Source organism: Saimiri boliviensis, chromosome 2 (genome assembly GCF_048565385.1).
Source record: "Saimiri boliviensis isolate mSaiBol1 chromosome 2, mSaiBol1.pri, whole genome shotgun sequence".
NCBI classification, from domain to species: Eukaryota; Metazoa; Chordata; class Mammalia; order Primates; family Cebidae; genus Saimiri; species Saimiri boliviensis.
The window spans coordinates 119,512,834-119,534,706 of NC_133450.1; the positions used below are offsets into that span (position 1 = coordinate 119,512,834).

General features: G+C 41.4%; 1 long non-coding RNA gene across 1 annotated transcript in view; it reads left to right on the top strand.

Annotated features, from left to right (window-relative positions):
* The first annotated feature begins 10,505 nt into the window (after positions 1-10,505).
* Positions 10,506-21,873, top strand: part of LOC141582751 (uncharacterized) — a 36,553-nt gene continuing 25,185 nt past the window's right edge. Inside the window, exons 1-2 of the long non-coding RNA XR_012515627.1 lie at positions 10,506-10,595; positions 11,811-11,900. This is a non-coding gene — a long non-coding RNA (uncharacterized LOC141582751). The remainder of the gene's footprint in view (positions 10,596-11,810; positions 11,901-21,873) is intronic.

The following is a 21,873-nucleotide window of genomic DNA, read 5'->3' on the forward strand; positions in this document are numbered from 1 at the left end:
AATTCACACCAGTCCCCAGTTCCCCTGTGGAGTGGACTGGGGAGTGGATTGGGGAGTGGATTTAGCAGAAAAATTCTGGGGCAAGTGGAGTGTCCAGGAGGCTGGAGGTTGGAATGAGAGGTAAGAAGCGGATTGGATTTGTAAGGAAAGTGGGGTAATTGAAGTGACTTTCCAGATTCTAAACATAGCCTAAACAAGAAAACTGGGTTTCTCAGAAGGGCCCACCTAAGAAATTCCGTCGGCTCCGGCCAGTCTAGTTTTGAAACTCCTAAGGCGTCAGCAGGGAGCGGCTGCCTGGGTTCGGCTCCTGTCTCCTCATTAGGCAGCAGGGTGGGGTGGAGCGCACGGTGCGGGCGGCCTGCGTGAGCGCCAGCCCTGCTCGCTGCCTCCGCCGGCGCCCGGCATCTGCCTGCGCCGCCTGCCCAGAATAGAACGTCTCATTGTGATGGATTAATCCTTTGGCTCCCGTCCTGCCCGGGTCACCAGCTCAGCCTGCGCCCGCCGAGCGCTGGGGGGGTGGACAAAGGGCACTTTAATCATTCAGCACGTTCCCTCTTCTCTCCTGCAGAAGGGCCCTCTCCGGTTGCGCGGCCCTCGTACAGAAACCGGGATGGACTTGCAGGTGGCGCGCCTCCAGCAAGGAGGCTGTGTGCTTCCTTTTAAGCGGTTTATGGACTCCTGGGGCGCAGAACCAAATTAAGGGAGACCTTTTCCTTTCTCTGATCCCTCTGGAATATTTAGTTTCTACTTCTTGTTTAACCTCTCCGCATTTAATTTCGTCATCTGTAAAAATGGGGATAATGATTTTACTTACCTCATAGGATCAATACTATGATTCAGTTAATACACATAAGGCGCTTTCGACTTCACAAAAGGACAAATATTGTAGCAGTCCCCTTATATAAATAACCAGGGTCGTCAGATTCGCAGAGAAATAGAAGGTGGTTTGCAAGGGCCCCGGGGGAAGAAGAAAATAATAGGGATTATTGTTTGGGAAGATGAAAAGGTTTGGAAATGGAGAGTGGTGATGGTTGTACCACAGGTGAATGTACTTAATCCACCGAACTGTACATTTAAAAATGGGTAAGCTGGTAGAAGGTTATGTGTATTTTTTCACAATAAAACAAATACGCACACACACGAAGTGCCAGGTATATAATAGGTGCTATATAAAGGTTGGCTATTGTTTATTATTATTATTATTAATCTTAGATACATATTATTTCCCACTTCATTTTATAAGTATTCGTGTCTATATATTTTCTCCCAAAAAAAGCCTCTTGTTCATGCGTAAGAGTTCCTGTACCTCACTTAACATAGCAATCTGATCATGGGCAGCTCCAATCCACCCACACAAAATGAATAAATTAATGAATAAATGAGTGAGTGAATGTGTTGGACCAGAAAATAGAATATCCCAAAGTAACTGATGTAGCCCTTAACCTTCTGATTGACAGAGGAGACAGTGCCCTCCATCAGCGGACAGTCCTGAAAATAGCCCAGACAAGACACTTGGAAAGGCTCCAACAGCATGATGCTGATTTCTAGCTCTATGATTTTCTTCTTGGTGGGTTGGTTCTGAAGCTTAGGAATGATCAAGGTCAACCTAGGGACCCACCTCAGGGTCATTTTGTGTTTGGAGGACTGTTTGGAGACTGAGTCCAAACAGAAGGTACCCCCAAGAGTTTGGGCTCACCTCAGGGTGGTCTTGAGGTTTCATTCAATATTCACTGATACTAGGCTCCTAAGGCTGGTCCTTAAGTGACTGAGCTTCGAAGGAAGAAGCAGGGAGCTGTGCGTCCTACCAGTCATGACAACATTCATCCTTTCAGCAGGGAGCCCTTTCTCCTTTCCTTACTGTCCTGTTCCACCCCATCTGTTGTTAGCAAGCAGGAGAGAGCCAGTCTTCAGCCTTCAATAAATGTTGCAAATCCAGCTGTGTTGAGTTAAGAGACATTATAAAAACGACCCATGTTACAAACCCAACTGTGCTGAGTTAAGAGACATTATATAAATGACCTAGGAATCACCTGAAAGAACTGGAGAGCTCTGGAAAGGAGTGAATGCATCTTGTAAGCGGGGAGAGGGAGCCGTCTGGGACTGAGTGCACCCAGACTCTTGTGTCTCTCACAGTAAGTATTGGGCTATTTTTGTGTGGAATATTTTCACAGGCTCATTGAGGGTGTGAGGCTTCATCAGAAAGCAACAGTTCACCTTGTGGGAGACTAAAGTTAATTTTCGGGGACCTTAAACAACCTTTGGCCCTAGCTCAGGAGGCTGGGGAAAGAGAAGGAGTTGAGTGACACTGGGCAGCAGGAATGAAAAGCCACAAGGCAGACGATTAAAATGGTGGCTGAAAAGGGCAGTCAGAAAAGATGAGCCAAAGGCTTGAAGATTATGAGAGAGCATCTAGTGCTGCTGGAGAAGGTCAGGGGAACAGAGCGCATGTTTAGGCTCTGGTTCCAACCCTCCCATTGACCTGGATAGTCTCTGCCCTAGACTGACCTCCCGTTTCACACACTTTGGTCTTATAAAGTGGGTTTGGTTTAAATGCCCAGCCAGTTAGAGATTACAGATGAGTCACTGTGTCTGAAGGGTTTTATACCCTTTGAGCCACCTTGGGAAGGCACATTCTGCTGAGTAGGCCCAAATGCAGCAGGTGACAAGTCACCTTGTCAGCCAAAGGCTCCCCTTTGAAGACACTCCATGGGGCCACTGCAGGGACAAGGGCAGGGCAGTATGTAAGAGCTTGGAATGTAACCCTTATCTGAGCTGCTGTGACTTTAGCTCCTGTGGATAGGATTAGATGCAAAGGTACTGCCCTCACAGGGGTCCTGAACCTGTTTGGGCTCTCAAGGTTATCTTTATACACACAAATACGCCCTCTGCCGCCCCCACCACCCCCCAACACACACACAGCAAGCACCTGGGACTAGCTTATGAAGCCAAGCCTGGGACCTGATGGGGCTTTGTTCCAGAGGAGGATGGAATTGCCTGCTAGAAATAGCAAGCTGCTGCTTTCAGCAGTGGGGCTGGGGTACACAATCCATGTACACTTTGTATGCAGACAGAAACAGGAAACAAAAACAATTCAAATAAAGGTATTTGACAAAGAAGCTAAAGCGAGGAGAGGCAGACTAGCTCAGTACCCAGAGAATCAAGAAACAGTCATTTCTAAATCCAGCTCTGCTGTTGGTGACCTTGAACAAATTATCCTCTCTGTTTCCCCATTTCTCTAAGTTTAAATCAAGAGCTATAATTCTGACGAGCTAACCAGCCAAAGTTTAATTGGGGGAAAGAGAGAGAGAGAGAGAAAGAGAAAGTTAATAAAATTGTCTGCCTATATACAAAGTACAAAATGTTAAGGAATGCATAAAGCCTTCTTTGTGACATTTGGCTATGTACTTTGTAACTTCCTGTCTCTATCCCATACCTTCAGGCCAAGTGCTGTCATTAATGTGAGCTGAGATACACCCACCCTCAACACTGAACACCCCACAATGCTTCCTGTCACAGTGAAAATTGTGTAAGAAAATAGAGTGCACAGCCTCACATACCCTAGCTCAAGCTAATCAGGCAAGCCTTTAGGATGGACACCCTGTGGTGTAAGAGTCCAGAATTATCATTCATAAACATCTGTGATTCAGGCTCCTTATTTTTGCTCAGGTTTCTTAGAGATTTTTCTCTCCTCATACTCCTGCAACTGCAGTATCTGCATAAAAATAAAAATTTCACCATTTTATTGATTGACATTGAATTTATCTAAGGACTAACCATTTTGGAATATGGATCTGAAAATACTCAATTATTCTGCACTTGACAGAGGCAGAAATAATGGTTTCTCCTGAACCTCATAGTCTACTCAAGGGGATTGTGCATTACAACCCAGCTTTAATTTATTCCAAAAACATTTTTATCTATGAATCTCTTCTTAATGGCTTACATATTTGGATGTTTGTCAGGATGGGGTATGAGAGAGAGGATGAAAGATTTGCATAGGATCTATAAATTCTATCAAGGAGTGGAGTAAGGAATGTCATTGATATAAAATTTTCATCTATGTCTGCTAGCCAATTTGTTTATAGAATGAAACCTAGCCTTTTTGTTCAGTGCTCTACAGAGAGATTAATCCATTATGTTTTTGGTTTACTTTGGGTCCATGCTCTAAAACTTCATGGCTAGATGCTTTGAAAAGAAATGGGTTGATTTCTCTCTAACCATTGTAGTTATTCTCACTGACATCAATATTCTGCATATATGTGTTATTTTCTTCAGGATTTTAATATGAATGTCTAACAAGGTGACCAGAAATAATAAGCTGTTGACATTTACCATCCCCTCTCGAACAGAACCCAGTTATTCCCTGACACCAACTTCCCTTGTCAGGAGAGCCCACAGAGCCTAAAAGCAAGGACATTTGAGACTTTACAGATTAGCAGAGCTGAGTTTGTACGCGTATCTTTAAAATAGCTGAGGTGTTAAGCAGGGGTCAATTTTCACGCAGGACATTTGTGGTGAAGAGTCTGGTAAGTTACTCTTGTTGTTTATTTACTTATAAAAATTAACTATCGCAAAACTTGGTCCCGATTTATTTCAGAGGCTATACGGAAGTCAACCTCACCTCAGAGGGAGCAGTTGTACAAACATGCAAGTGTTTTTGCATGTGTGTACACGCACACGGGACACAGACATCATCTAAACACCTTCTTCAAGTTTACTCTGCCTTCTAATAATAACTTAGAGAAATTCAGAAGCGTTGTCAGATTCAAACATCCAAAGACTTCATGTAGAAATAAGGCTGTGTGCTTTCAAAGGGATTTTCTTCAGCCACTTTTGTCCATTTGTGCCTAGCTTAGCATGGGGCTGCCCTAGATGGAACCAAGAAGGGTGTTTCTTTCAGCCTTCCTCATCTCCTTTCTGGACCTCCTTGTCTCTCATTTCTCATTTTTCCTCCCAGGTCATGCTATCCATAGCCCTTTTCTAAATACCCAGAGCTCCCGTATGGAACTGAGGCTGAAAGCAAGCTGAAGAAGCCATGACCAGTAAGATCTTAGGGGTCATGGTGGGTAGTAGTTGAAAGGTTATATATGTTAAATGAGAAGCCTAAAAAGGTGGAACTTAGAGGAACTGTATTTCTAAGTCTGGGCTTGCAGGTGTCTTGGCAGGATCGGGGTGGACGAAGAGGGATATGATTGTTTTGGAAGGAGGGGAATCTTCTTCCCAGTGCCCTCAAAAACACACCATATGTGTCATCTTCTATTCTTCTCCCTTACAAAGCCACTGCTTGGCCATTCAAATGAAAGGCAATTTGGGTGTTTTAAAAAACTAGGTTTCATTTTATATTGCTTGATTCTTTCTCAGAAGTTGTTCCTAGACTTGTAAACATGTTTATCGGTAAACATTAGACATGCTTTTAGCAACAAGCTGTCTGGTAAACCTTTCCAGGATTTCTGGCAGATCTGCTCGGGGCAGCCCATTTCTGCTCTGGTTTCTTTGTTTGTTTGTTTTTGTTTCTTAACTCTTTAATTGTCCTCCAGGAAACCTACCTGGTCCTGCCGATCACATTACTGCCTCTCTGGGCAATGTGGATCAAATAATAAAACACTCCATGTTAGATGGAAAACGCACGCAAGTACACTCAACACAATGATCTGCATGTGAGAACTACCAACATGCCGGGGACTGTGAGGTTTCTGCCTGAGGAACAGCAGGGTCTTGTTCTGAAAGATGAGGGACAGCAGCATGGTTATCAGGGAGGGCTGAAGGGCAGAAAACACCATGTACTTTCCAGTGTCTGTCCAAGCAGTCCTGGCAGCTGGACAGGGCAGAGATGGCTGGAGGCAGTGAGGGCACGTCTGTGCACCAGCTCTGAGCCTCCTGAGCCACAGAAACAGTTCAGTTGTGAGGAAACGTGTCAGTCTGTACACGCGTGACTTCCATCACCCATTTACAAAAAACACAGTTCTCAGAAATGATTGTTATGCATATTTAACTGTTCAAACTAGAGCTGGTTTTTATATTCAGTCAATTCAGGGGGAGAGTAGAAAGGTGCTGAATAACAGGGGTTAAGGTATGAATTAATTCATGTTGCTGATCATGTTTTGATCTGGAAAACATTGGTCAGTGTTGTTGGTCTGAAAAAATGATGGACAGGTCTCAGGCTCTTATTGGAGGTATTGCATTGGATGCAGGCTTTGTCACCTTTCCTGTAGTTTAACTCAAACTCTTTTTTACTCCGGGTTCTTTGAATGAACTCAGCCCATTTCTATGAAGTATTCTGCATGGATTAATCCATCAAGTTAACTCTGTCTGGTTAACCTGTTTGTCCTTCACTTTCCTTCCCGCATAGAGTGGTGTTATTTCTCTAACACCACTTAGATGGTAGAACTTGGACAGCATTGTTTGCTGTTACTGTGTGTTGGTTGAAAACCATTTTTCAAGAGGCCCCATATAATGTATGTAGCTCATGGATCCTAAATTCTGGTTTGAATTCTGTCCTTCTATCTGATTTGAGCAAACCTCTTACACATTTTTCTGTCTCAGTTTTTCTGTGTCTGAGATGAGAGTGTTATTTGTCTTCCTCTCTCAGGAATGCTGTAAGGTAAGGAGAGAAGGAGGTGAAGAAGTGCTGAGGCTTTGACACTAAGATCCTCCAAGAAGGTGACATTGGTTGCCAGAGAAAATCTCTTTGATTAGGAGACATGGGTCCTGGCTTTAATTCCGTCTATATAGTCTTTTCTAAGGCTAGAGGGATCAAGCAGCCTGGACTTGGATGTGACATAAATGTATTCTTGTATTGCACAAGCTATACTGCCAGTAGATTCCTGATTTTTCTTTTCATCATAGGCTCCCTAGTGCCTGGCATAGAGGAGGTGTTAATAAACACTTGTGGAATAATTGGCCAACTAACAGATTGACAATACCCTTTTCTGGACTTCAAGTGCAGCACCCTATGTGCAGTAGACACTTAATGGATGTTTGCTTCATGATGTACTATTATATTTAACCATCTTTGTACAGTATTTGGAGCCTGCTGTCAACTGCTTTAGCATTGCATTGTCCTTAAGATAAATAAGGGGTGGTTCTCAGGGCTACCCACAATAGCACCCTATTAGCAAAGAGGGTGTAGATATCTACGAAGTGCAGTGACAGGGAGTGGCATTCTGTGGCTTCACTTGGAAAGCCCAAGACATTTTGGAAGTTGCCAGACAGTCCTCGTTGACTCTAAAGAATGAATGGATTTATTCTTTCAATGTATCACTGGGCAGATAAGCCTAACACAGCCATATCTAGTTATACCAAGTCAGGATACTCACTGAGGTCCTAATCTTCAGTATTTATTCAAAAGACTCAGAACCACATTGACACTTGCTTCTAAGTCTTTCTCCAGGTTGCACAGTGAGGGAGCATATCTTATTTACTCTATAGCTTCAGGTTTCCACAGCACCTGCAGGGGGCAGAGGCTGCAGGTCCACATACCACGCATGTGCTTTACATGAGATGTTCCATGCCTTTGATCCTCTCTCGGGAGTTTTTATGTATATCTGACCAACACTTATCAAGGAAGTCCTTATACATAAACTGCCTCATGTCTGTATCTGGTTGCAAGTATAACCATGCTGTTTCCCCTTTTCATTTGACAAAAATGCATTGTATGTAAATTAGTATTAAAGGGGTTGCTTCCAAATTCACCAGGCTAAATGATAACTGATCGCAGAGGTAGAGATTGGGGTAAACAGAAAAGACTCCAAGTTTAAGGACATTATCAGGAAATGAAGGGGGGAAAGTAACATCAAAATTGTGGCAAAAGGCAAGGAGAAGTTTGGACTAAATTCACATAAAGTCATGTGCATCTGAATGTGATGATTTATGAAAAGCTTAAGAATTTCAGTTTTAACCACCAGCTTATTGGAATAAATATTTTATAAGCCTCTTAAGGAGGTTACCGAAAGTCTGTGCCTCTTTCCAGCAAGGTGAGCACTGCTTGCCTGCATCTCTGTGTTGGGATGGGTGAAAAGTCTAGCTTGCAAATGCTTCATAGGAACGATTATTATCAAACTGCTGAAATAAAAGTGGATTTTCCAAAAGCCCCTCCTGCCCCCTCTGCTCCATCTGCTACATGTGCTTAGGGCATTGCATGGTTCAGCATTTAGAATACTTCAATCATTTGAGGGGAAAGTGACCTTCCCCCAGCTTGGAAAACCTTGTGCTGTGACCTAATGAGGACATTCCATTGAGACTTGAGAGCTAGGAACACATTCTCCTCTGGGCTCTGATGTTCTCATGATGTTTGTGAACCAATTTGGCTCTTCCACGCCTGTGCATGCCTTCACAGATAATGGCCCATCAACAATGGAATTATGGTCATTTTTTAAAAAAATATGAGCCTATATAATTAAGAGGGTAATTCTGTAAACTACATCTGAAAATCAGTCTCATTACTGTTATGAAATAGTATAATGAAATTACATTTGTCTTTTCTCTCCTTTGAGCTCATAAGTGCGTGCCTTGGAGTGAAACAAGTCCTTTTCCTGGTGTGTGATAGCCTCCCCTCCTTTTTTCTATTTTTTCAAGCACCACTGAGCTCTAGCTTCTGTCAACTTAGTCCTAGATGCTAAGAGGAGCCTCCACATCTGCCTTCTTGCTTCTAGTCTCTGTCCTTTCAAAAGGCAGCCTGTTAACCTCCCCAGTGCACTGCTTTGACCACATTCTCCCCTTTTAGAGAACCTTCGATGATCCCATTGACTACTAACTCACATTCGGTTTCCAGAGCCCGGCACTTAAGAGTCTTTCCAATACATTCCCAACTTCCTTTTCTAGGCTCATGTCAGCTTACAGCCCACTTTTACTCCACACTGTCATCAAACAGAGGTACTTACAATTTTCAAATAGAAAGTATACTGTCCCTGCCATACACCTAATTCCCCATCACATTTTCCACCTGAAGTCACAGCTGAGTTCATGTGCCCTTCTTCCACAAAGCCTTCCCGCTTGTCCCAGCAGGAAGAAGGCACTCCATCATCCAAAATCTATATTTTCTTATTTGAGATTTGTTTGTTTACTTATTTATCTCACACTGTCGCCCATTCTGGAGTACAGTGGTGTGTTCATGGCTCACTGGAGCCTCGATTTCTTGGGCTGAAGTGATTCTCCTGCCTCAGCCTCCCAAATAGCCGTGACTCCAGGCAGTCACCACCATGATCAGCTAATTTTTGTATTTTTTTTGTAGAGATGGGGTTTTGTCATGTTGCTGGTCTCGAACTTCTAGGCTTAAGTGACCTACCCACTTTGGCTTCCCAAAGGGCTGGAATTACAGGTGTGAGTTACTATGCCTAGCTAATATTTGAATTTTAAAACATAACTTTCAAAATAATATATATTTATTCAGGAAAATAAAAATTATTTGAACTCCCATCCCCTAAAGGTAACCTCATCTCAGTAGAACATCTTGTTATACCCAATTCCCTACTTCCGGGCTTTATTATTATTATTATTTTTAACATACATCTACACAAACATTTCACATATTCCAGGTCACCTAATTGTCCATGGTTGGGTATCATTTTGAATAGCAGATATTATATAAGTGCATTGCAGCCTGTACTGGACAGTAATCTCCCCATGGGCCACAATTCTTTTTATCCCCCATAGCACTGAATACAAAGCGATACTGAGTATAGTTTCTTGCAAAACAGAATAAGTGAATACACTTCCCAGAATACCATGGAACAAACTCTCTATAAACTAATCCGATGACAATTAAGTGGCTGCCACAAAAAAAAATGTATTTGGTGAACTACTTTTATGAGTTAATTGTGATGAGCTGTTCAGGCTTTGACTCTATAAGGTCAGGGGGAGTCAATAAGTTAAGCCCAGCAATAATTTGAGTTGACTACTAGGTACTTATTAGATTCACAGACTTTCACTCTTAGTTTCTTAACAGTAGTGAGGATGGTGTAGGTGATCTAGGGTCCTGGGTAGGAGTATATTTTGGAAACTCCTATTCCTGGTTTAGTGCAGTGTCCCAAATGAGGATGCAAGCTCCCATCTCCAAACCCTCCACAGCTCCCAGGGCAAAGTATGGTTTTGTTGAGAAACAAAGGGTTTGGATATCTCAATGCCCACATTTTTAAAGAACCTGCCTGACGGTGTGTGCCCTTTTCTTATACCCCAGAAGCTGATCTCTACATCTAAATAAAGTGCGAATATCTTGTTTTTCAACTGTAGCTAATGTGATTGCTGGGTAGTTCTTCAGAAAACCTCTTCCCAGTAGTGGAATGGCTACTCAAGAGATGAGCTGCCCAGTTCAGTTTTTCAGATGACTGGGGTGATGAAAGCTGTACTGACCTGGGGGAGGCAGCAGCCCGGGTGCAAGGCTGTCAGGTGAGGTGCTGCCCTGGCATTGGGTTGGATGAGTCAGTCATTGCTGTCATTTCCCTTATTAGGAGTCACAGAAAAAGGAAAGTAATGTGGCTCTCAGGGCCTCTCTAAGCATTTCTTAGGAAGAGGAAGAAGACGCTGGAGTAGAACTGGGTGAAGGCTGGCAGTGCAGATTGAAAAGGAAGGCCTGAGACTCATGAACTATAAAGATGCTGGTAGTGTTTTTTTTGTCCTTGCTGTTATTAGGCTTGCTTGTTTGTTTCGAAAATAGTACTTTGTTCCCTCAGTACTTCAAAGTAAAGTGTAGAAAAAAGGGCGATTCTGATTTATTTAAAGTGTGTGTTTATGGAGAGGAAAATGGAGAGTGCATTTATCACAAACAAAAGGTTATTGTTGCCTGTTGGCGTGGGATGTCTTATGTTTCTTTTAATAAATTTTTACTTTACTGCCTTTTTTTTTTTTTTTCAGTGACAAGTTGCACAGGCTGGAGGGTAGCGTTTATGCTCAGGTGTGATCATTGTACACTACCACCTTGAACTTACTCAAAAGCGAACTTATGACAAAAATCACAAAAAGAGTCTTCTTACGTTTGATAAGCATATCAGTCTTAATGGGGAAATTATGCAGAAGTCTAGACATGTAGCGAGAACTGCTTAAAGTTTAAGGTCTAGTTCATTGTAGCTCTTCTTTATTGTAGATCACAGGTTCATATCGTTATTGTAGGCGTAACTGGTTCTCATAGTTAACATGGGTAAATTTGTAGCATCTAAAGCTAATGAGAAGATTAATTGAATAGGGAATTAGGATATTTTCTTTCTTTTCTTGGATTAATCTTTCTCCTTCTCCGCTGGATTCCCAAGGTAAAGATGTCAAAATAACCCACATTATCATTATCTGGGTTGTTTGGGTATTATCTAGGTACAAGAGGCTCATTCAGGATGCTACATAAGCTGATGTCAAGGTGGATGAACTCCATGTCAAGTTGTGGGCACCCTCCTTCTTTTGAGGAGGGACCGAAGAGACAAATATTTGGTGACTATGCGAATAAATAAAGAAATCCAGTTTTGATCTACTGAATGCTCTTGACTTAAAATTTGGACTATCTCTAAGTACAGATAGGCCCTTCATTTATACCTAGTGAGGACCATATTGTGTTGTACATTTGCATCTGTAAAATGGGAATATAAAGATAGATTTATATAAGATACATGATTTTTTGTGGGTCTTGAGAACATTGTCTCATTGTTTTAGCCATATCTTGTAGGGATGTTATTATTTAATAACAACAACAAAAAAATCTCTGGAAGTGTTAAGCAAAGTTCCAAATAACCAAATGGAAAACATTCTTTTTTTTTTAAATTTAGGGAGATAGAATCTGATAATGATGATTTTTTTTTTGACAAATTTAAGTTGATCTAAATGAATTTCAGGTACTGGGACTCAGCTGTTGTTCTGGTTGAAGTGATTCTACAAAGGCTTGGCATGCGCTGTGGGAAATCACAACTGAAGCATTTGCCCAGGTGAGTCAGTGACTGCCTGTCGAGAAATATTATGTCTTTCTTTAGAAAAGGAAGGTGAGAAGATGTCTCCAGGATGAGAGTTTTTCTTCTCAGAGGCATTACAGGCAGGATACTCAGGATACTATGTTTCATAGAAACTAGTTCACAAAATGAAGTGTTGTGTTCTCATTCATCAATCTGCTAATATTTGCTAAGTGACTGTCCTTGGTAAGAAACTCTATTTAGGGTCTGGCGCCGTGCCTCATGCCTGTAATCCTAACAGTTTGGGAGGCCGAGGTGGGAAGATGGTTTTGGCTCAGGGGCAACACAGTGAGACCTTGTCTTTACTAAAAGAAAAAAAATTAGCTGGGCACGGTGGCACATGCCTGTAGTCCCAACTACTCAGGAGGCTGAGGTGGGATGATCGCCTGAGCCCAGGAGATCAAGGCTGCAATGAGCCATGATCCTCCTACTGCAGCCTGGGCACCAGAGTGAGACCCCGTGCTAAAAAAAAAAAAAAAAAAAAAAAAGGTGGGGGGGGTGGGGAGAAACTCTATATGGCGTTATTATCTATGTATCTGTGTGTTGGTTGAAAACCATGTCCATGGGCTCCATATAAAGTAGCTGATAGAGTCTGGAATTTTAGTTTGGCCTCTGCTCTTCTATGTGACTTGAAAAAAAACTCTTCTCCTTTCTCTGTCTCAGTTCTCCCCTACCCGAGATGAGTTACTGTTTGTCTCTTTCTCTCAAGAATGTTGTCAGGTAGGGAGGGAAGGAAGTAGGGAAATGATGAGTCTATGACATTAAGTTCTTCCAAGAAGATGACGTAGGTTGCGGGCAAAAAGTCACTTTGAGTGGGAGACTTGGGCCATGGCTTTAATTCCATCCACACAGCTTCCTCTAAGGCAGGAGGGCCCAAGCAGCCTGGACTTGGATGTGGTGTGAAAGTGGTCTTGCATTACTCAAGCTGTACTGCTGGTGTGTTTGCCACATGCCATTTTCTTCATCACAGGATTCCTAGTGCCTGGCAGAGGTTCAAAAATACTTTTTGAATAGTTGACTGACCAAATGAATGAAAATATCCTTTTTTGGACTTTAAGTGTAGTGCCCTGTGTGTGACAGACACTGAATAATACATGGTTGATGACATGCTGTTCTATTTCAACCTACCTGACATACAGAATTCAGAGCCTGTTGTTAACTGCATTAGTACTGCATTGTCCCTTAAGATGAATGAGGGAGAGTGCTCAGAGCTGCACACACCAGCACCCCATTAGCAATGAGGGTACAGTATCTGTGCAGTGCAGTGACAGGAAGTAGCACTCTGTGGCTTCGCTCGGGAATGGTGAAGGGCATGGTTATTGGTCTTTCTTCTGCTTTCCCCTTGGTTTAAAGCTTGGTCTTTGCAATGAAGAACCCTGTTGAAAAGCTGTAACTCGGAGACAGGCAAACTTACTCAGTCCTGTTGCAGTCTGCTAGGATTCTGCATCATGAATGGCCATGTTCACATGATGACAAAGAAGTCCCCTTAGATAAGAGCTAATGACTCTGAGCAAATGAGTTAATTACTGAGTAAGCAGCACCTTTGGAGGAGAGATGGGAAACTCTGACGCCTAGTGGTCATTAGGAAGGGCCAGCTACTAACCGCATAGGATTCTAAGGAAACTTTCTAAAGAGCATTCCTGAATCTTAGGTCTAGAAGGGGCTTGAAGAGAAACATCTCCATGTTTAAAAAAAATTGTTTTAAGACACAAGATCTGAGATCCTGTCTGTACCCTGTCTGTGGTCTACGTAGTGGGGTTGGTTGAATTTGCGGTGCCAGAAAAATATAAACTCATTAAAGAAAAATTAGAGTTTATAGCATTATATTGGCAGGATGGCATCATGTCAAGTTGCAGACACCATCCTCCAACTCAAAGAAGGACTGAAGAGAGATAACTCTGGGTTCAAGAATTACATACTTTTCTTCCATGGCCGGGTGCGGCAGCTCATGCCTGTAATCCCAGCACTTTGGGAAGCAGAGGGGGGAGGATCACCTGAGGTCAGGAGTTTGAGACCAGCCTGACTAACATGGCAAAACCCTGTGTCTACTGGAAATAAAAAAAATTAGCTGGGCATGGTGGCACATCCCTGTAATCCCAGCTACTCAGGAGGCTGAGGCAGGAGAATTGCTTGAACCCACAAAGTGGAGGCTGCGGTGAGCCAAGATCATGCCACTGCACTCTAGCCTGGGTGACTGAGTGAGACACCATCTAAAAAAAAATTTAAAAAAGAATTGCACACCTTCCTTTTTAAATTGTCTTTACAAAAGGCAGATTTGGATTAAGTGATTTCAGTGGGTCTCTCTAGTTTCAAAACATTAAGATTTTTAACAGATGGATCTATAAGCACCTTGGTGAGTAATTGAATTACCTACAGCAAGACATTGAATCTCTCTATGCCTTGGTCCATGCAAAAGTGAAAAGTAATTTGATTCTCTTAAAACCTTTTGAGGCTGGGTGTGGTGCCTCACACCTGTAATCCCAGCACTTTGGGAGGCTGAGACAGGGGGATTGCCTGAGACAGGGGGATTACCTGAAGCCCAGAGTTCAAGACCAGCCTGCACAACCAGTCTCTACAAAAAATTCGCTGGGCATGGTGGGGTATACCTGTAGTCCCAGCTTCTCAGTAGGCTGAGACAGGAGGATTGCTTGGACCCAGGAGGTTGAGGCTGCAGTGAGCCATGATTATATCACTGCCCTCCAGCCGGAGTGACAGAGTGAGATTCTAACTCAAAGGAAAAGATTTTCTGAAAGTTAATTTAGTTACAGTTAACAAAGCAGTTTGAAAGTGGAAAAACTGTTTGATCAAGAGTCTAGGAATACCTCCTAAGAAAATAAACATCAGGTCCAAGATTTATAGATAAATTATTTATTTTAAAATCATTTGAAGACAATCTAAATGGCCATCAATAGGGAATTGGTGAAGTAAAGTACCTCTATACAATGAAATACTATAAAAGAAAGTAATTTTAAAATGTTAAAGTGTGTCTATATGTTTTAACATATTTTAACATGCTGAGAATATCTTGAATAAAAAGCAGGATACAAAGATAAGATTTTGGGGGCAATATGTGTTTATACGTATATTGATACGTTTAAAAATCTCAACACTAAATGGTGGGATAGTTTGTGTGATCTCTGACTCTTTATGCCTTTATATATTGTCTTATTTTTGACAATGAACATATTTAACTTTACAGTAAAAGGGATCACCAGCAAAGCTTCTTAAAATTTTCATTCCTATTCTTACATCACCAAGGAGATGAAAAGACAACAGACAAAAACTGTTAACTTTTATTCTAAGGCATATGACCCCCAGTAAGGCACTTTTATTTATGTTATTTATTCTTACTAATAAAGTGCTTGTAAATTTTGAAAGTATTTCACCAAGGCAAGCAGGACAGACCACAAGATTTGTCTTCCTGTGTTAGATGAGCAAGAGGAGCAAGCACAACACCACTTTCAAGACTGTCCACCCTCTGTTCTTGGTGTTGTCTTCAAGGGAGTTATATACCTGTCCTGGGTGGAGTAGTTAATCAGTAATAAAATGTGACTCTCTGGTGAAAGAATAGAAAAATGAAGGGAATAGAAAAACATCATCTCCTGACAACAGCTAGACTCCGTTCCCCCTTTTCTCTCAATCTCCCAGTTAGATGCTGCACACTACTCATAAAATAGTGTCTGTAGTCCTCCTTTCTGCTCCACCCAACAGGACCAAGAGTGCTTATCTTCATACTTTTCCTGGCAGGCAAAGCGTTGGTTGGTCCCAAAGTAGCACTCACCAGGAGATGTCTAACTATCACAAGTGGGGTGCCAAGGTGCTGTCCCTTGCTGTTCTGCTATTGACTGGAGGTGGTAAGGAAAAGTGGGGACAAGGACAGCAATTCCTCTGGGAGGATTCTGTTTGTGAACATGCCACCTGGAAGAGGTTGGATGAACCAAATGGGGAGACGGAGCTGTACCCCTAGTACAGACCATTTCACTGAAATATAAGCAAGAGCCTAAAAATGACCACTTAGGCACATTTGGGGAGGGTCAAGGTCCAGTGAGCACTTTGTCTAGAAAGAACTGTGTGAGAGACACAGTTGGTCTTTAGTTACTGAAAAGCTTTCTTGTGCTAAAATTTTGCTGTCTTCCCAGTGTGATTTCTCAGGGCTCTATGTGATGTGTCCACTGCAGAGATGTAGAGCAGGGAGTAGGGAAAGATAGTCATGCAGAATCCACCTCAGTCTTCTTTTTGGAAGCTCTGCCTCCGCTATTTTGCTTGCTGTTAGGAGGCAGCTGATAAACAGAATCTCTTAGGTTGCAGATTTTTCATTTTTTTTTTTTTGGTTTTTGTTTTGATTTGCTTTTCATTTAAACTAGGAAGACAAGGTCTGTTCACCAAGAAGTATTACTGAAGAAAACCAAATTCAGTGAGCATATGTAAACTTCAGACGAAGATCTGCCTGTTTGTATAGGCGTTGTTGGTGATGATATCGGTGATGATGATGATGGTATGGTAATGATGATCCCCAGGCAACTTGCTAAGTGCTTTTTATAATGATCTCTTTCAACCCTTACAAAAACCTGGGGCATAAGTTAAAACCATTTTATGGTTTTAGGGGCATGACTAGGAGAAGGCTTGAGGTGAGGAAGCCAAAACTCAGAGAGGTTACCAAAAGTTTCCCAAAATAACAGTTGTTTCTTCTCACTCAACTCTACTCCTGACTCTCTGAACTACTCTAGAGAAGATCCTATGACCACACTATTGATCCCTGAGCCTTTCAGCCTAATTGCTTCAAAATCATTGCTTCACTGAGCTTCTCATGAGGCTGAGGCAGGAGGATCATTTGAGCCCAGGATTTCAAGGCTGTGGTGCACTATGATTGCATCTGTGAACATCCACTGCACTCCAGACTGGGTAACATAGCAAGACCCTGTCTCTTAAAAATAATCTCTTCTTCAAAATCAAAGTCGACTTCTGAATTTTTTTCAGGAATCGGTCCAGTAGCAACAACCTAAACATCTAATTGTTATTGGATAAGATGAGAGGCAATTTCACAATGTGGTGATGAGCTTGGCTTCTGAAATAAGAGTTCTAGCTCCATCACTCACTAGCTGTCCAGATTTGTACAAACTGCTTAACCTCTCTGTCTCTCAGTTTTCTCAACTGCAAAATGAGGAATGGAGCTCTTACCACACAGGGTCATCACGAGTAGTGAATGAGGTACTCATTTAAAGTGCTCAGCAGAGTCTAGCACCCAGTTAACATCAATAAATGTTCATCATTTTTATTATAATCATTACTTTCTTCTTAATGTTAGTATTTTGCATGCATTATCTTATTGAGCTCTTGCAATAAGTCTATTCAGACGAGATAACCAAGTCTTACAGAGAATAAGTGGTTAGCCAAGGAGAAGGGGCATGACTAGGAGAAGGCTTGAGATTCTAACTCAGATCTGACTCCAGGCCCACCCTATACTGCCTTCCCAATATTGCTCACCTAACCAAGACAATATCAAAATATGAAGTAAGGACTGCCAAAATTTCTCTTATGTTGTAACAGGAAGATTTAGGTTTCACAGTATTTTCATACATGGAAATACTCAAGCTGGTTCCTGAAGTGAAAACTATATGGCATAGTTTTAAAATGCTTGTGTAAGTCAGTATTTTTCAATGTAAGTGACAGCAGCCACTTTATCGGGTGAACTAACTGACAAGTCCAAAGATAGATCTCCCCTGCCTTCGGGTATGGCTCAATCCAGGCACTCCAGTGATGTCATCAGGAATATTTCTTTCTCCTTTTATGAGCTATCATTCCCTCTCTTGGCTTCTTTTTGACTTAGGCTTTTACCTAGATGGTCAGCGGAATCTGAACTTACATCTTAATAGTCACATCCCCAAAGGAAAAAGGGCATTTTTCCCCCCCAATTGTTCCAGGAGACAGCCTGGATGGCACCTCACTGCTCCGAAGTTACATTCCCCTCCTGAACGGCCAGTGTGATGGAATCCTCTGATTGGCCAGGCTTGGGTTGAGTGACACCCTTGCACTCCTCCCACATAAAGTTGATGAATATACACTAAGAGTTTGGGTCAGGTGGCTCACCAAAGAAAGCGCTAGGTTGCTATTATTAGAAGAAGGAGGAACGGATGCTGTGTAGGCAGAAAGGATCTATGTCCACTATCATGCTATTCACTTGTAGAATATGGAGTCTCGGACAGGAATAAGACTTAGATTCCACTGCTGACTAACTGAGGAACCTACAGAGATTCCTTAACTGCTCACAACTTCAGCTCTTCCATTTGTAAAAACACAGCTAATACTTATGTAAAGCCTCATTTATTTATCATAATAACTCAATGCTATAAATACTTTCAAGGGCCTCTAACATTGATTTTACAGCTCAAATAAATACAGACAAGTGAATCACCTGTCCAAAGGTTGCACAGGTGGAGAGAAGACGAGCCAGGATTTGAGCTCAGGCAAACTAAGACTGACTCCTAGCCTCCACTCATAACCACTAGGCTTTACTGCCATTTATCTGTAAAATTATGACTGGACAAGATGATTGCAAACGTACATAGTAATTTTTTGGCCTTAGTGTTCCTCATAAAAAAAAAGAGAAGAAGAGGAAAAGGAAAAGGAGGAGGGGAAGGAGGAGGAGGAGGAAGATGAATTAATAACAAAATAGAACTCCTTGAAAGTCCCATTATATAAATGCTAATTTGGAGGGACAGCTTAGACCTGGTCTCTTGGTTTTATGCATTCTTATCTTGGACATTCTCTGAGTTTGTAACAGGAAAACTGCTGCTGATTGCTAAACAAATTTTTAATCTGCCTTCTGTAATAGTCAACACACAAAAGTCTTCATCATTGTGAGCTAAGTTGCAGCAATTATACTTCTTAATGAAAACAATCATTGAATAGAACTGTAAAGAAGATGTTTTTCTGCATAACAGTAACTTCCTTTCCCTTGATTTTTTTCAATTTTTTAATGAATTATTGAGTAAATATTAAAGCCAACAAATTTTCTCCTGCTTTAAGCTACTTATTTTCAAAATCTACTTCTGAAACTGTGCTTTGTCATCAGTTGACTTAAGGTAAAGGCAGTCTATAAATTAATAACCTACATCAAAGTGAGAAGCAGCAACTTAATGTTGAATAACGAATAAGGCAAAGCCTTTTCAGGTTGCTAATTCATGGTTAGATAAATAAAAATAGTCATGCCATGTGAAAAGTTAACTTATTTTTGTTGGTTCAATAATATAAAAGGTTAAGCTATAGCCTTTGATATAAAAATGTCAACATTAAATATATATTATAATCATTTTTTAAGAAACTTTTCCAGCAAAAGAATACTTAACTTAAGCTTCTTGGTGTCTTGAGAAAACATTTGAGTCTGTAGATTGTTGTGGTAGAGGGGTGTGTGTTCTGAATTGGCCTCTTCTTGCTTGAGATTTCTTGTTCAGTCTTCTCACCAACATGACCTAGTAAGATTTTTGAAGAGGTTACAACTGCTGTCATAATTCTAGTTATCTGTATGACAGTCATGAGATTGGTTAGTCCCAAAAAGAATTTAGTAAGCCTGTGTAAAAATTTTTTTATAGAGCTCCCTTCCTAAAAGCAAGAGTGGTATATACAATAACTATACATATAACAATAACAACAACTTTTGCTGTCTTGTGTCATTTACCTTGGGTCAGACTTTGTGCTAAGTATTTTACTTATGATTGTTTATTAAGATGTTAAGTCTAGCAAATCTTGAAGTGAGTATGATGCTATATATATATATATACACACACACACACACACACATATATACATACACACACACACACACACACACACACACACACACACCCCAAAGGTCAGAGAAGTTCATTGAAATTCCCAAAGTCACACAGCTCCTATAAACTTAGAATTTCAGGTTCCTTAAAGTTCCATTCTGAGGATAACACTTTCCTCTCAAGTTCAGATAAATTTAAATTCTGGACTCTGACACCGGCAGCTTATAAAGCCTCCCTCTGTTAAGAGCTGAAGAGTGTCTGAACAGAGAGGAATGTTCTCTCTTCAGGTTTCCCAAGGACTGGGTCAACAGACTATTTTGTAGGAATAATCTTGAGAGTGAAGAGAAGTGACCGTAAGTCAAGGCCTACACAGATCCAATGTCATGTTGAAACTGTGCTCAGATTTCTGGAAAGATTTGCTTTTTCAGCCACTGGCATTGACTTTTTTAGCACAAAACACCACATGTATTATGCTGTCATCAGAGCCATCCTTGGTGATAATTGCCACATGCCAGCCATGAAACACCCAGCCCTGGCTCCCATGGCCTACTTCTGAAAGGAACTGCATGGCTTTACAATTATCACTGAGACTGGCAGGGAGAAGGGAGGGTGGGAGCAGCAGGGGAAGAGATCGTTTCAATCTGGATGAACAGATCAGCTGCCTTGGACACCATGCTGTGCTGGCCAAGCCAGGTTCCTGTGACATCACGCCCCATTCTCATACTGTCAGCAAAATTCCCTGAAGACAACAGCTGGCACTTCTGCTCACTCCAAGTGGGAATGTATGCCAGCTCCTCCTTTCTGTGAGGCTGCTCATCTTCTCTCTGTTCCTGGAGTCCCTCCCTCACCCAAAGGGCAGGGTTCTGTGAGTGCAAGGACACCAGAAAAACTCATTTTCATGATAGTTAGAGGACCACGGATGAGGAGGCCCCAAAACGGCATTTCCAGACCTTTTCTACCAAGGTACTCCAATGGGTTCTAGGTAAGCAGAGATATAGGCAGGTCTGTCTCACCTCTGAGAGAGCAAGAATGGGCAGTGGAAGGCCAGAGCCCTAGTAACCTTTTCTGTTTTTCTAGGGTGCTGTTTACATGTTACTGCTTTCCATGTGTGCTGGGATGTAAAAGAATTTGGGAAGTACTGATAAAATAGTTTGGAAGGACTAAAATATTATTACCATTATCATTACATAACAACACATCATTACACAACACATAACAATATGCATAGCAACACATCATTACACAACAACAAGGTAAACACACAGGGACCCTCGAGGACAGCTTTTGTTTCCTGGAAAAGAGGGCAAGCATATCAGATATCTATATTCTACGTCTTTTAATCATTTTGTCACCTATGATAAGACTGTAATTATGTCCAAATAACCAGAAAGTTTAAATGTCCAGGTTTTATCACTCGTCATCAGGGAAATGCAGCTCAAAACCACAATGGGAAATCATCTCACCCCCAGCTTAAAATGGCATATATCAAAAAGACAGGCAATAACAGATAATGGTGAGGATGTGGAAAAGGGGAACCTTTTTCTTTTGTAGTGATCTGGCAGTTCCACTACTATGTATATATCAAAAGAAAGGAAATCAATATATCAAAGAGATACTTGCACTTTCATAATTATTTCAGCACTATTCACAATTGCTAAAATATGGAATCAACCTAAGTGCTCATCAATGGACGAATGGATAAAGAAAATGGGGTACATACACACAATGGAGTAGTATTCAATCATAAAAAAGAATGAGATTCTGTCATTTGCAGCAACATAGATGGAACTGGAAGCCATTATGTTAAGTGAACTAAGCCAAGCACAGAATGAGAAATACTGCATTATTCTCACTCAAATGCAGGAACTAAAAAAGTGGATCTTAAGAAGATAGAGGGTAGATTAAGGCCAGGAAAGGGAAGAGGGAGAGGAGGAGGGAGGGAATGGATGAAGCAGAGGAAAAAGAACGTAAATGTATTTATTATCACTGAATTTTACAGTTAAAATGGGAAAGATGGTAATATACATGTATATTTCACCTCAATGAAAAAATTGTTTTAAATGTCCAGGTTTTCAAGATTCAAGCAGAAGTAGCATAACTCTAGAGTATTATGAAATTCTTAAGGACCTCTGAATCATTGATGATGAAATGTTTCCTGTCATTGTTGGGTATTTGTACTCTAA